Here is a 12,988-nt window from a genome sequence, read left to right on the forward strand (position 1 = left end):
GCTCTTATCTAGACTGACTTTTCAAGTTTTAATTTTTTAAAACCACACACTCATCTTTGATCTATGCAGGGCCATATATATTGGGTTGACAAGATGTCTGTCTCCAGTTTCATTAAAGCAAACTTTAATCAGTTTGTTCCTGACTTGTTCTAGTTCTGACATGATTTTATTTTTGACCCAGAGTTTATCATGAAATTCTCATTAGGGAATGTTTCTATATCCTTCTGGACTTTTTTGTTTTTTTAGGGTAAGGCCCCCTTTGGCTTCCTTCCCCATTCTTTGTATCATTTTATTTAAGAATACCATCTTAGGTTGTATACTCACCCATGTGAATATTAACTAATCCACATGAACTTTACTGGAATGCAAATACTGTGGCTGGAAGGCAAGATCAAAACCACTCCCTGTGTGGAAATGCTGATCTTTTGATTGCCCAGAGGAAACAACCGTTTAACATGTAAGGGAATCGCCAGTGTTTTTATGTTAAGTAGCATCTTCTGTCTGTTTTGTGTGGTTGAGGTTGTTCGTGAGTAATAGGTAAAGGCCAAAGATCCATAGACTGGCTTGGTGCTTCTGTGTGAACATCAGCACAACTGTAGATGTTTGCAGGAATCACTGTTCTGGTTACAGAAGCAGCTAACACCAAGTAGTGATTCATCCACCTAAACTATGACACCAGAGGGTGAGCAACTACATGGTCACTTCCATTTATATGTATGGGTGTGTATGTACACATGTGTGTATGTGTTGTGTATGTATGTATGTGCACATTGTATTAGCTGGTTTGTTATTACTATAACAAAATACCTGGGGCAAGCTAACTTTGTAGAGAGACTTATCTACCTCATACTTTTTGAGTTTTAAGGGCATGGGGCTGGTATCAGCTCAGTTCTGGTGACACCCTCATTGCTGGCAGAGTCCTGAGTGTGGTGGGGGACCACATGGGAAGAGACAGGGACAGCACATGTGTATATCTGTGTATCTGAGCTCTGTGCCTGTTCTTATAAAGCCAGCAGAATTCAGTCATGGGGCTTCCATCCTGATGACCTCATCTAAACCCAGTCATTCTCCAAACACCATTTCTAAACATCAGAATTCCCTCATTTCCACTCTCATAACTACATGTGACTCTGGGGTTTAAACTCTTGCATGATTTGGGGGTGGGGAGGTAACTCCCATCCAAAGCCCACGACACATTTGTAGAACCAAAGGCTCCCATGGTGTATGTAGGATAGATGTGCTTGCATGCATGTGTGTGTGTCTTGAAAGTTTATACAAAATAGCAAGAGAGATACTGAAGTCTAACCAAGAGTTGTAAACTACTATGGATGTCTGCCTGTGAACAAACTCTAAATTTCTTCTACATGTTGAGAAGTTGGTAGTTCCATCCATTAAAAGAAAAAGTAATTCTTTTTCATTTAGAAGTGTTTGGACTTTCCCTAGACATTTATGCCATCGGGTCACATTTAGATGGAGTGCTTTGGGAAGCTTGCCTCCCTCTCATGGATGCCACATGAGGGACTAATAGTTCATAAAATAGCCATGGGCCATTGGCTGACCTCTTCCTCTGGCTTCCAAACCTCTCTACCTCTAGACAGGCCTGCCTCCTAGGTTAGGCCTAAGAAGAGCTACTGCCAAAAGCTGGTATTGTCAATACTTTATGAGATTTCTTCTACCTGGCCAGTTACTAGATCAGATTGATCTAGAACAGCGGTAGTGAACCTATGGCATGCTGTTTGTACCACTGAAAGCTCTAATAGGTTCACCATCACTGATCTAGACCCTTCTGCTGGTTATAGTATTCCTCGTCTCTGCCCCTGAGGAAAGAAATCAGCACCAACAGCAATAACAACACACACACACACACACACACACTTTTTTACAGCATTTTGAAATTTTGGTGAGATGCCTTAACTTATTTAAACAAAACACACAATTAAGCATAGTGAAAGCTCACATCTGTTTTGAGATGAACTCTGGTAGCGCTACAGTTAGTGGATTTTATGAAAAGGAATTCCAGTTATAGCAACTACATGTATAAAAGCACAAGCAGGGTCGGTGAAATTGGAGAACTTTGCTGCCGGGTTAGATCAATATTCAGTTGACCCTGGCTGCACATTCGTCTGGGGAGCTTTAGAAAAAGACTGAGGGCTGGTCTAGGCTGCGGAGCAGTCAAAGCAGAGCCGCAGGGTGGAGAGGGCCTGGGCATCTGTATTTTTCAGCATTCCTTCAGGAGATTCTGATGTTTGTGGCGGGGGCGAAACCATAGATCTGCAGCTCTCAGAACCCAAAGCCACAGACCCGCGGCAGGGCCATTTATGAACTGCAGGGCAGCCTCTCCGAGTGAGCCTACCTTCTCAGCTGGGAAACGGGAATGAGGAATGAACGCTTCCCACCTTTGTCACAGATGAGATGACAGAGGGGAAGTCATGTAGAATCACCATCGCGCATGCTCAGCAAATTGGCAGTTACAGTTATCAGCTGCATTTGTGGGCAGGCCGCACAGAGGGTAAGATGTCCTAGAGCCTGAAGCATGATAGATGGTCACCCCGCAGGGGTTGCTTTTGCCCTGCACTGACTGAGAACACAAATAAACCCCAGCTGAAGCCATTGTATGGAGGAATGAATGGATTTCCAGTCTGTGTTTTCGTGTTTACTCTGGAAAATATGTGCCCGAGGAAGGCACAGGTGGTCAAACTGTTCAGTCCTCTATTTTTACCCTGTGCAGCGGGGCTGTCCCTGTTCAAACCCAAATATTTCACTCAACAGCAAAGGAAGAGGGGCTGGGGATTTAGCTCAGCGGCACAGCGCCTGCCTGGCAAGCATGAGGTCGTGAGTTCGATTCCCAGTACCAGAAAAAAAAAAAAAAAAAAAAGGAAGAGTAACTTCTCAGAGTTAAATGGCTCCAGGCTTCCTGTGGCAGATTCAGGTTTTCTCTTTGAGCCATGCACTGAGAAAGAATCCAATACGGACTGACTTCCAAAGCAACAGTGCAAAGATCACAATTAGCATCATTAACAAAGCATTTGTCTTTTCTTCAATTTTTTATCGGTACCCTTTGCAGTGCAGGGTGTCTGCATTCGTCGTAGGGTGGGCACATGCACGTGGCACATCTTAATTCTTTTTATTCCCCTTCTGCTCCCCTTCCTGCTTCCCTTTTTTGTCTTTGGATCCCTTTCCCATTTGCTAAAGAGCGAGCTTGCTTTTTCCTGTTGTCTGTTACAGGAGCATTTCTTTTTGTTGGTTGCGTTTTTGTTTTTTCTTAGTGCGGAGCGTGTCTGCAGCACATGAGGATCACGCTGCTGTGGGGAGCTGGTGCGTGCACAGAACACATCTTCCTTCTTCTTCACCCTCTTCCCCTCCCTGCATCTCTTGACCTCCTCTCCATTCGCGAAAGGGGGTCCCCTTTCCTACCCCCTTTTCCAAAGCTCTACCTCCCTAGCTTTTACTTTGCTTTGTGGGTTTCCCGCGTAAGAGAAACCACGTGATATTGACGCTCATGTGTCTGATTTATTTCCCTTAACCTAATGGTCTCAAAAGAAGCATGTAGGATCTCTCTGTGTCTGTCTGTCTGTGTGTTGGTCGGTCAGTCTTTTTTCCCCCATCCCTTTTGTTAGGCAAAAATAAAACCTCAGTCAGGACAGGCTAGCCACCTCCCAAGCAGGCGGGATGCTTGTGAAATGAAGCCGGGGAACCTGGACCTTGTGGGTCCCCGGCTTGTGTGGACGTGTCCCAGGGCGTGACCTCTACCCAGCAGCTGCCGGCCCAGCCTCGCAGCGGTGGCAGAAACCTGAGCTCTACCCAGCAGCGGCTACGTCTTCCACCTCCTGGCCTCTCTGGTGTTGACGGTGCCGGGGCCGCACGCGAGCAGCAGAGGTGTCCCCGGGTAAGGGGCGCGTGGGTCATCCTGCTCCCCGAGTGTCCCTGCAGATGCTGTGTGGTTACCGGGGGCTGAGGCTGCCACGTTCACCTTCCTCCACATCACCCGTAGAAGTTCTGGGCAACTGAGCCGATCCTACCTACTGAAGTTTTGGAGTGCAAAGCCCAACTTGATACAGAGTAATGGAGTTGGGGGAGGTTCCGGGATCACATGCTAGGTCAGCAGATAGCATTTATTGAGCGCTTGCTGTGTGCTCAGCACAGCTCTCAGCACTTTCTTGTAGTAACTCATCCACCTCTTACCACAAGCAGGAATTCTCCCTACTTCACAGGCACCAAAACTAGCACTGACTGGTTTTGTGAAGTCCTCAGGGTGGCACAGCTAGAGAATAGTTGGTAGGCCAGAGCCTGGGGTCTAAAGAGGTGTTCCTCTGCAAACCCAGCACTCTGGAAGCTGAGGCAGGAGGATCGCTATGAGTTCAAGGCCAGCCTGAACTATACAGTGAAACCCCCTCTCAAAAATACAAGAGAAAAGGAAAAAGAATGAAGATGCCTTGTCCTCGGGCCATGGACCTCTGCAAGGTGGAGAAAGAGTCTGGCAGTTAGGAAGCCAGACAGGGCATGTCAGGACCTGCTCAGATGCTTTGCTGTACTCACAGAGAGCTGTAGCAGTGTGGGTCCACCCAGCCTTCACGGGGAACTGCGTCCATGATGGGCTGGCAGTTTGTTCATTCTCCTCCCATGGTTCCCAGGCAGGGCTCCCTGGCAACATGACCTGTCAGGAGGAGATAGGACAGGCAGAGACAGGTGAGGATGCAGTTGGCCAGCTCCCAAGCATCGGTCTGCAAAGCGGAGTGAGCCAGCTGCTGCCTGGCCGTCCCGCCAGACCTTAGCCCGAGAGTCCAGGTGCTGCTGGGTCCCCTTTGCTGCCCTGGGAGGTCAGCTGGGCACCTGTGGGGTTCCACTGGGCCTTGCTGAAGCCTGGGTCTTGGAGGCTGCTTTACAGACGGACAAGGTGGACAGTGCGAGAGTCAGAAGCTGTCCTGTCTGGGGCATCCCCTTCCTGCTAGAGGCAGGAGGCAGACTGAGTCACTCTGGGGAGTTCTGGGGGAGAGGGCAGAGGAGCCCGCAGCTCTAGGCTGGTTTGGGGGCGTGCTTTCTTCTCCGGTGTACACCCCCTCCACAGCTCCTCCACTTCCCACAGCTCTGCGTGTCTCTTGGCTTCCCTGCCTCTGTGCCAGCAGCTTGCATGGTGCCATTTACCAGCGGAAAGTACCAACCATGTCTGCCCAGGCACACCCACGTCGCACACAGCGGTGTGCAGAAAGGGAATCCCCATGCACCTTCCCAGGCAGGCATGGGAACCAGGACAGTCCCTGGGCTGCACCTTGACTGTCCCTCGGTGTCCCCAGGCCAAGCCTCAGATGGCGGCGTTCTTTCCGCTGGGTCAGTGGGTGGCACCTTTTGTGGGTTCTCATCTGGCTCTGCCACTTACTTGCTGTATCACTTTGAGCAAGTTACTGTACTTAGCTTTTCTGCACCTTGGTCTTTCCACCAGCAAAATGGTACTAATACTAATTACCACTTTAAGGATTGTTGTGAGCGTTAAAACGAGTTAATAAATGTAAAACACCTGACACATGGTAAGTGCTCAGTGAACACCAGCTTCTGCTTTTACTGCTGTGATCGTGTTTGAATGGGGCCCCAACAGCTCTCTGAATCTCATTGTCCTCGTAGGTCAGGCTGGTGCAATATTATCTCTTTTATAGGATTGTTGTGAGAACCAAACAGTGTTAATTACTATAGTAAAGTTTGCAATAAATGACTATTTTTTTTATGTGTTGCTTTAGCCCAGTTTATCTCCCAGGGGACCCTTTCCCAGCTGTAAACTGGCATGATAATAACCACCCCTTGGATTCTCCAGGATGCTGCGATGTTACAAGGGGAAAATACAGCATCATACCCAAAGCACTCTGGGCCTGTCTGAAGAGACGCCCATAAAGAGAAGGTGGTATTAGAAGGTGGACTAATCACTGCTAACTCCCCCTCCATTTTTTATTTAATTAGGAGAAAACCAGTAATTAGAGGCACGGCCTTGTTAAAGCCGTGGCCTGGGAAATAGTTCCCTTGGCACCTGATCAGAACTATGACATGGCACAAGTTTCTGTCAAACACGCGGCAGCTGAGACCTTGCCCCAGGGGCTCAGAGACAGGTCTGGAGATTGCAAGGAGTTTGCCATCTGGGGCCCAGGGCCTGAGGTGGCTGACACAGGGGAGAGCCCCACCCAGGTCAGCAAGGGGTCTCTGCATGCCTGCCCTCAGGAGGTGTCTTCCCCTGGGACCTCAAAGTCGCTCGTATCTGTAAGCTGAGGCTTCCTGCAGCCCCAGACCAGGCTTTCCTACCACCCAGGCGGCCAGCACGCTCTGCAGAGCGCCTCTGAATTGGGGTGAGCTCTCTGACCCGGTTGCTGGGACGAGAAATCTCCTTCGGGTGGGCCAAGGGGGAGCAGGTGTGGGGCCTGGATCACGGCACCTGGCCCGGGCTCCACAGAAGCCTCCAGCTGCCCAGGCTCTCTCTGAACCTGTGAGTCTCCATCCGCTCGTTCCCCTGCATGCTGCAGCCAGGCAGCCTTGGCAGGTGGCACCCCGAGTCCGCCCAGCTCCATCGCTTTTGCCCCCCTCAACTGTGCATTTGGTGCAGTGCATTCTTGCTGATGCCCTGTAATTATCTCACCTCTGCCGCTGAGCTGCTGGAAGGAAAGAAAGGAAAAGCCAGCAAGCGAAGTCTTCCCACCCGCAAGCGCACAACCTGAGGACGTCGTAGAGGGGCAGCGTCAGCAGAATCCCCGTCCTGACTTCCCCTCGCTGGGTCACCGGCACGTGAGGCTTCCTGATGAACCGAGGACAGCAGTTCTTTCTCAGTGATGAACTGTTTCGGATAGGAAACTGTCAAATGCTGCTCGACCCCTGCGGTCCCCTCCCTGTCCCTCCTTGGGGCACCACCTTCCCCTGTCATTTGATCAAGGGCCTCTTACCTGCATCTTTGCACGGGACAGAGGGGACAGGTAGAGGGCAAGACTGTACGCACATCTTCCCCGGCTCTGCTTGCTTTCAGGATCTCCTCCTGACTCAGCCTTCTTGTCCTCTCGGGTCGAAATCATCGTTCTCTATCTGCGTGTAGATTATTTGCTGCAGCCACTGACAGACCTTTTAGTCTGGGTGACATCACAGAACTGCTTTGCTCTAAGCGCGTTAATGGCTTCAGACTTATCTCAGAGTAGAACTCCAGTGGTTAGGGCCTCCCGGGCCCTAGCGCTGTCCTCCTCTTTGCCCTCCGGACAGAGCCTCCTTCCCTGCTTTCCTTCATTGCCTTCAGACACTTGGGTGTGACCTCAGGTTGCTCTCTCCGCTGCCACTGTTTCCCCAGAGACCTGCGCGGCCTCCTACACCCTCAGAGCTTCACCCTCTTCACCTCCCCGCCTGCCCTCCCGGGCACGGCCCTGTCTCCGGCGGCGTTGCTCGTTGCCCCAGTCGCTCCTCTGGTCTTCGGCTCTTTTCTCTCCCGATTTTCCTGCGGGCCCTGAACTTCACTCATTTAGCCTTCATTGCCCTGCTTTCCCTGTTACAGAATAAGTTTCCTGAGAGTAGGGGTTTTTGTTGATTCCTGTTTTTGCAGGAATGCCAAGCACAAGGCGCTTCACAAATATTTATTGAATGACTAAATACGTAAGCGGCCGGACACCTGTGAGCATTTCTTGCTGGAGAAGTTCCAGGGATTTCATTAGATTTTCCAAGGTGACTGTGACACATAAAAGGCCACAATAGCCCATCCAACATTTGCTGGAAATCTGCTTGCCAGGTATCTGTCCAGTGAGGGGCACAGGGGTTTTGTCTCCCTGGACAGCTAAGCCCGGCGGCTCCTCGGCCTCCTCTCCCAGGACTGGTAAGAAGTCTCCCTGAGTTCAGCCCTGGACGACCGAATGCAGAGCTGGGGAAGGTGTGGGCCGGAGCCCTGGCAGCAGGCCCGTTCCAGGGAAGCTGTAATTTTCCTTATTCCTTCCACAGAGACTGTCTGGGAGCAGAGACTGAATGCGGCCGTGGCCTCCTGTGCATCCTTGATGAGCTAGGCAGGGCGCCCTGGTCAACAAGAGCTGCTTCGGGCCTTCCAGGCTCTGCACATGGGCAAGGGAGGAGCAAGGCTGGGAAATCTCGCGGGAGCCCTAACCCAGGGACCCCAGAGAGGATCCTAGCTGAGTGGGGGTACACAGACACCAAAGGCCATCTAGAGGTGATAGTGGGAGTGAATTGGGGGTGAGTCAGCCAGCTCTCAGGGCAGTTAAAAGACAAGCGGGTAATTGTGGGTGCAGTTGGCCGGGCGCACACAGAAAATGAGGAACAAGTGGTTAATTGGGCCCACAAGCCTAGGATCCCGCCTATAATTAGCAAATTACAGGGCTTTGATATTTGCTTTGGTAACTACTTGTGTACTAAATTGCAAGGAGAAAAACTGCACCCCCAGCCTGGGAGGTGACCTGGGTCTCTGCTCCCGGAGCTATTCTCTTGCACGCGCTTGTAGGTGGCACACACACCCAAGTAGACCCGAGCAGTGGGGATGGGGCGGGCACCTGTCTGCATCCCGTGAGGCCTTTGGGGTTCCTCATTTGCCCTTGGTTAAGTTTTTGCCAACTCAGGCCTGAAGCTGAGCCTGCTTTCCTGGCCAGGGCTCTTGTCATTCACACACTGATTCTTACGCTGCCATAAGCCGTCATCCCTAGGGAGCAGATCTGCCGGCCAGAGGGGTGACACAAGAGCGGCCATGCGCAATTCCCACACAGGCACCATGCTGGCACGGGGGTGGGGGCAAGGAGGTCTGTGGCAGCATCGCTAAAATTTTGTCCATGAGGATGGTTAGAGCTGATGTGTGATCAAGGGTTGGCCTTCGTAGGTTTCAGGTGTGTGGCTACATCCGCAGGACTGTTCCAACTAAAGTGCAGATCCACTAAGTGATCTCAGCTATTGCAACTAAAGTGCAGGCTAGATGCACAGAAACATCATGTTAGGATTGTCATGGTAAGCCAGGCATGGCGGCGCACGCCTGTAATCCCAGCACTCGGGAGGCTGAGGCAGGAGGATCGTGCGAGTTTGAGGCCAGCCTGGGCTACAAAGTGAGCTCAAGGTCAGCCTAAACTGCACAGCGAGACCCTGTCTCAAAAAGACAAAAAATAAAATAAAATAAAAAAGGATTGTCATGGTAAAAACATGCAGAGAGACCAGTGAGCACAGGCAATGAAAAGAGGACTGTATGAACGTGTCAGGTGACCTAGGCTTGAATTTGGACTTGTTACTGATGGCACTTGTGCCCTTCTGCTGACACTTATCCATCGTCTCTGTCACTTGTGGGTCTGTTTTTATTGACTGATTTTTCTCTTAGTTACTGGTCGCCATTTTCCTACTTTTTTTATATGTCTAGTAATTTTGTGTAAGAGAGTAGACACTGTGATGTTGTAAGTATTAGGACTTTGCTCTCTCTCTCTCTCTTTTTTTAAAGGGTATTAAGCTTTGTTTTGGCAGGCAGCAAAGTCTCACATGGGTCAGTTTAATCTCAGAATCTGGTCTTGAAGTTTTGTGATGCAGGTCTAGAGCAGTGCTGGAGAACCTATGGCACTCGTGGTGCAGTGGGCTATTTGTTTTTATTGAAATCTCTAAAAGATTCCCCATCACTGGCCCAGAGTAACTTTCACTGCAGGAAGAGCTGGACCACTTTCTTCATACCCGATTTCTCCTGGCTCTCCACTGAGTGTCCCAGGGGTAACCGAGGTCTCTCTACTTTGGCTGGTTGGAGCATAGTCATTCCTCACCTCGTGGGTTGCTCAGTTTACAGCGCACTTGTCATTTCTCTTGCCTGGTTTTGTGTAGTTTCGCTTGACCTCATACTTAGCAAAGACTCAAGGGGATATTTCAGCGGCTTAGGGGTTCTTTTTCTCTGTCTTTCCCTCCATTCTGCAGTGGTGATTCAACTCCAAGCTACCGCAACTTCCTGAGGCTCTGCTCTCTGTCTCCTCAGCTTAGTGGAACCACCAGACTGCACCCATGACCTGGAAGCTGCTGAAAGCCAGGTTATCTTAGGACTTACCTCACCAATCCCTTGCTTCTCTCCCTGGTCACAGTTTTGCACTGTGTATTTCTCGATGTCTGAAAACAGTAGAGAGTCTTTTGAGACTGGAAGGTCATGTCTTTTCAAGTTAATAAAACTTCAGTTACTCCAAATGTAGAATCTGCACAAATATGGTTTTCCTCAAAAGTACACAGTGGAGGGGGCTGGGGATTTAGCTCAGAGGCACAGTGCCTGCCTGGCAAATGCAAGGTCGTGAGTTCAATTCCCGGTACAAAAAAAAAAAAAAAAAAAAAGTACACAGTGGATTAGAAAGTCCCTACAATGACATAAAATAATCAATGGAGCATAAAATAAGAAATTAAACACCAGTTCTATCTTTCTTTTCCTTTGACACAAATAGTATGTATGAACTTAAGGTTATCATGAAATTATAGAACGTTAGAGTTTCAAAGGCGTTATCTCAGAAATATAAGGTTGGGTTGCTCCAAATGCCTTATTTTAAAGATGAACAGAGGAAATAATTTTCACAAGACTTCAAGGTGCCTTAGAAAAAGAATGAGATCCCAGCCTGTGGGATGCCCATTCATTCAGCACATGTTTACTAAGCATCTATTAAATTTAGGGCACTGACCTAATTGTTACATTTATAGAATGTCCTGGATTTTAGGAAAGTTTAAAAATTGATTTCAGGGCTGGGGACATAGCTCACTGCCTGGCAAGCATGAGGTCATGAGTTCAATTCCAGGTACCAAAAAAAATAATTGGTTTCAGAGCGTGATGAGACGTTCATAAATCAGTGTATACTTTTGCACTTCTCTGCAGTAGGTATCGGACGGCATTCACTGGAGCAGCCTTTGTTGTTCAGTGCAGAGATGCAAAAGGGTTTCAGGATTCAGAGCCCATGAGATACTCCACTGCTGCACTTCAGACATAGGGATGTGTCAGTTATCGCTGTTATTCTGTGGCATTGTTGGATGTAGTTATGGGACTGCTACGGATTTCCTCAGCATGCAGCCATCAGAGACCCTATGTAATGATGAGTATCAATGTTTGAAAGAAGCCGGGTGTGGTGGCACACGCCTGTAATCCCAGCATCCTGGAAGCTGAGGCAGGAGGATTGTTGTGTGTTCGAGACCAGCCTGGGCTACAAAGTGAGCTCAAGGCCAGCCTGAACTGCATAGTGAGACCTTGTCTCAAAAAGACCAAAAAAATTTTTTTGAAAGAAATTGCTCAGTATGTTACAGGATGTGGAAGGAGGGCTCCATGTGATGACTAGAGTCCTGAGCTCCGGATCTGGAGTGTTACTTCTCCACGCCTTGGTTTCCTCAACTGTAAGATAAGCGCAAAGGACCAGAGGACCTACGGTGCCCATCCCAGCGTGGAGAATCTTTATATCTGGTCCACTTCAGCAGAGCCAGTGACGTGCACCAACAGTTTGGGGCCAGCACCGAGAGGAAGCGGAGTGAGGAGAGTGTGGAAAGACATTCTTTTTTAATTTATGTTTATTTGTATACATCTGTAGTACATAACATTTACATTCCTTGTGTGGAGTTGGTACTATTTCCTGTTATCCATCTTTCATTTTGCTCTTTATTTATTCTTTGGGTTATAAGGGAAACCGTTCAATGTCTGAACTCGTGTGTCTGATTTATTTCACTTAACATTACAGTGTCAAGGTGCATCCATTTTCCTGCAAATGATGGAAATTTATCCTTCTTTATGGCAGAGTAGTACTCCATTGTGTGTAAATACCACATTTTCTTTATTCATTCATCTGTTGATGGACGTATAGGCTGCTCTCAGTGTTTAGCTGTTGTGAGTGAGTTGTGCTGCTATAGACAGGAGTGTGCATGGATCACTGTGGTCTGATGTCTTCAGCTCTGCCAGGAAGATACCTAGAAGGGGCATAGCTGGGTCAAATGGAATTTCTAGAGTTAGTTTTTTGAGGATTCTCTAGACTGCTTTCCACAATTGTAGTAGTTTACATTGCTCCCCACCATATAGATGCGTTCCTTCCCCCAGACCTGGCCTTGCCGGCATTTGTTGTTATTTGACGTCTTGCTGATGGTCGTTTTCTCTGGGGTGAGACAGGATCTCAGTGTTATATTAATTTGCATTTCTCTAGTGCCCAGCAGTTTTGAGCATTTCTTCCTAGATTGATTGTAGTTTGTACTTGTGGACACTCTAAACCAAAGGACAACCCAGCTACAGGTGAGGAAGCTGAGGTGTGGCTAATGTGGAATTTGTGATCTGATGCACATGCAGGTTCCAGTCTAGCACAGCTGGGATGCAGAAAAGAACCCAGGGACCCGGAGCAAGCGTCCCTCCGGGTACCTCAGAAGCTGCAAGGTCAGCTCCAGAAACTGCATTCAGAGTTAAAAACGATGAACTGAATTGCTCATTTAACGTCGGAGATTGTAAATGCAGGTATGAATAATACAACACAGAAGCCAAATAGTGAGGCAGCACTGAGCAGGATGATATATATTATATATTATACTGAAACAAAGTATACTGCTGAAACAAAGACAATTTCTGAATGGTTATACAGACGCGGGGTGGGGGGCATGACATGGGGAGCAGAGCACAGGCCGGGGTTGGGCAATGTGTCTCAGCTTCCTATGTCACAGCAGGAGGATGCCCCGGAGGGGGTAACGCAAAGGTGTGGCCAGGAGGCTGGCACAATAGCCCTAGTGACAAAGGAAAAGGAAGAAATGTGAGGCCTCACCCAGGGTGATGGAAGGACGCCCAGGAGGAAGAGTGAATGGGATGCGTTTGCTGATTGACACGGAGGGGAGGGAGGAGCCCCGCCGCTCCCGGGTTCCTGCCTCTGTGTGAGGGGTGAGCGGTGACTGTAGAGTCCCCTCAGAGGCTGAGTGACAGAAGGAAAAGGGCTAGGGGTTGGACAAATCCGGGCCTTGGTTGCTCTGTTTTGCGTCTTCCATGATTAAAAAAAGTGAATTCACCTCTTCCTGGAGTTTTGTAAGCACTGGT

At 49.0% G+C, this 12,988-nt stretch overlaps 1 long non-coding RNA gene across 1 annotated transcript; it reads left to right on the plus strand.

Annotated features, from left to right (window-relative positions):
• Window positions 1-7,671: 7,671 nt before the first annotated feature.
• Window positions 7,672-11,096, plus strand: LOC106148388. Its single transcript, XR_001233801.1, has 3 exons — window positions 7,672-7,822; window positions 9,886-9,995; window positions 10,817-11,096. It is a non-coding gene; the product is annotated as an uncharacterized LOC106148388 (long non-coding RNA).
• The last annotated feature ends 1,892 nt before the right edge of the window (window positions 11,097-12,988 follow it).

The sequence above is a fragment of the Chinchilla lanigera genome, unplaced genomic scaffold (assembly GCF_000276665.1).
Source record: "Chinchilla lanigera isolate Chin_1 unplaced genomic scaffold, ChiLan1.0 scaffold00019, whole genome shotgun sequence".
Lineage (NCBI taxonomy): Eukaryota > Metazoa > Chordata > Mammalia > Rodentia > Chinchillidae > Chinchilla > Chinchilla lanigera.